The sequence below is a fragment of the Arachis hypogaea genome, chromosome 11, assembly GCF_003086295.3.
Source record: "Arachis hypogaea cultivar Tifrunner chromosome 11, arahy.Tifrunner.gnm2.J5K5, whole genome shotgun sequence".
Lineage (NCBI taxonomy): Eukaryota > Viridiplantae > Streptophyta > Magnoliopsida > Fabales > Fabaceae > Arachis > Arachis hypogaea.
The window spans coordinates 69,333,776-69,336,730 of record NC_092046.1 but is presented as its reverse complement, the minus strand read 5'-3'; the positions used below and the strand labels follow the sequence as shown (position 1 = coordinate 69,336,730).

Genomic DNA, 2,955 nt, shown 5'->3' with positions numbered 1-2,955 from the left:
CACACTTCTAATCCGAATTGCTCACTCAACCAATCCTTGTGGGATTCGACCTCACTCTATTGTGAGTTTTTACTTGACGATAACCGGTGCACTTGCCGGAAGGAATTTTTGCTGATCATGCAATTTCTTAAAATTGTAGCATCAAGTTTATGGCGCCGTTGCCGGGGATTGGTTTTCGATTGACAATTCTCAAATTGGAAGTTAACTAGATTGAGCATTTTTCTTGCTTTGTTAATTCAGTTCAAGTTACTTGTTGAATTTTAATTTCTGCACTCTGTTACATGCTTTCTTTCTTTATGCCTTTAAATTCAAGCAACTAACTCACTGACTCACTAACTATTTGAATTAATTCCTCAACTGCTCTAACCATACTCTTCCATTAACCAAGAGTATTTCACTTGTTTGTTGCCGGTGCTGTGTTTTTGTATGACAGGTAGGAGAGGAGAGACATCAACTCCTCATTATACCGAACCAGAGAGGACCCTTCATAAACTTAGAAGGGAAGCAAGAGGGAAGAGAGTACTGGGAGAAGAAGAATCTGAAGGAGAATCTGAGGACAATTTTGAGGAAGCTCTAGATCTCAACATGGATAGAGAAGTTCACAACCATGAGAGAGCTGATGGAAACAATGCCATTCCCGAGAGGAGGGTTCTTGGTTCATACATAAACCCAACCTCTGGGAATTGTGGTAGCAGCATTCAGAAACCACCCATTCAGGCCAACAATTTTGAACTCAAACCACAGCTAATATCACTTGTGGAGGATCATTGTTCATTTGGTGGGAGTGCTAATGAAGATCCAAACCAACATCTCACAAAATTCCTGAGAATTTGCGACACTGTGAAGTCCAATGGAGTCCAGGAAGATACCTATAAACTGCTCTTGTTCCCATTTTCACTTAGGGACAAGGCAGCTAAGTGGCTGGAATCATTCCCAAGGGGGAGCCTAACAACCTGGGATGAGGTGGAAAGCAAGTTTCTGGCACGTTTCTACCCCCCACAAAAGGTCAATAAGCTTCGATCTGAGGTTCAGACTTTTAGACAACAAGATGGTGAAACTCTCTACGAGGCATGGGAAAGGTTCAAGGATTTGACAAGGAAATGCCCACCAGACATGTTCCATGACTGGGTGCAATTGCATATTTTCTATGATGGACTTTCTTATGAATCAAGGAAGGCTGTAGACCATTCATCAGGAGGTTCATTGAACAGGAAAAAGACTGTGGAAGAAGCCATTGAAGTGATTGAGACAGTGGCTGAGAATGAGTACTACTATGCTTCAGAGAGACACAACACTAAGGGAGTCATGGAGCTGAACCATGTTGATACAATTTTAGCCCAAAACAAGGTGTTTGCCAAGCAACTAGCAGAGCTCACCAGGAAATTAGAAACAAAGCAAGTGGCTGCAATACACACACAAGATCAAGAGGAAGTAAGCACTGAAGGAGGTGATTGGGAAGAGGCCAATTATGTAGGAAATCAACAAAGGCAACCATATGATCCACATTCCAACACTTACAACCCAGGCTGGAAAAACCACCCAAACTTTGGGTGGGGAAACCAGCAAAACCAACATAACAAGTCCACTTACCAAAACTCCAACCAAAGATCATACCAAGCCACACAAAACACTTACTCCCAACCATCATATCATGGCCAAAATAATCAACCTACCCAACCTAATCCGAACCAACAATTTCAAGATCAATTAAACAGGATAGAAGGAATGTTGGCAAACATGGGTCAGGACATAAGTGAGTTGAAAAGCTTTAGGGATGATGTGAGATCTACCTTAAGGAACCATGGTGAAAAACTCAAGAGGATGGAGTCTCAAGTAGGAGAGCTATCTCAACAGGCCCCCAAGTCAACTGTAGTGTTCCCTAGTGACACAGAAAAGAATCCTAAAGGGGAACAAAAGGGAGTGAGATGGGAAGAATGCAAGGCCATCACCATATTGAAGGAAGTCTCAGAGGAAGAAGGAATCAGACCCTCAGAACAGGAGCCAGAAATCTTGAAGGAAGGTGTGGAAGAAGCTAAGCAGGAAAGTGAAACTGAGCAAGCCAAGGAACTGCAAAAAGGCATGCTGGAAACATACCAACCAAAAGCACCATTTCCTCAGAGGTTAGGAGGAGGTGAAAAAGGGAAAACCTATTCAAGGTTTTTAGAGACATTTAAGTCTCTCCATATCAATATTCCCTTTCTTGAGATTCTCCAGCAGATGCCTACACATATCAAGTATTTAAAGGAATTGCTGAGCAAGAAAAGAGTTTTGAAGGGAGGACAAACTGTAATAATGAACAAAGAATGCAGTGCCCTCATCAAGAAGGACATAGTCTCTAAGAAAATAGACCCAGGAAGTTTTCATATCCCCTGCATCATAGGGGAAACAAAAATTGACAGAGGATTCTGTGATCTAGGAGCTAGCATAAATGTGATGCCTCTGACTCTTATGTAGAGGCTACAACTGAATGAGGTGAGATCCACTGATGTAATCATACAACTGGCTGACAAAACTCAGAAGCAAGCTGAAGGGGTAGTTGAAAATGTGCTGGTGAAAGTGGGAAACTATTTCTTCCCCACAGACTTTGTCATTTTGGACATGGAGGAAAGCTACCTACACCCTATCATTCTGGGAAGGCCATTTCTAGCCACTGCTAGAGCGCTCATAGATGTAGAACAAGGAGAGCTAATCTTGAGAATACATGATGAACAGCTCATTTTCAATGTTTTCAAACCTGCATCTGAGCCTGAACCAGAACCTGAAAAGCCTAAGGATGATAGTAGCCATCTGTGTTTGGAGGAAAGCAATCCAGCAGCTGAAACTCTGAAACAGTCCTTGGAAGACAAACAAGAATTGCAAGAGTTAAAGCCACAAGAATCAATAGAAACAGATCAGAAGGATCCTCCTGGCATAAGGGTCAATGAAGAAATCCTCAAGAGAAAGGGAAGAATTGTA

The 2,955-nt window shown here is 42.2% G+C and overlaps 1 non-coding gene across 1 annotated transcript; it reads right to left on the bottom strand.

Moving 5' to 3' along the window:
* Window positions 1-1,011: 1,011 nt before the first annotated feature.
* On the bottom strand, window positions 1,012-1,115 carry LOC112725849 (small nucleolar RNA R71). Its single transcript, XR_003164931.1, has one exon. It is a non-coding gene; the product is annotated as a small nucleolar RNA R71 (small nucleolar RNA).
* Between the last annotated feature and the right edge of the window lie 1,840 nt (window positions 1,116-2,955).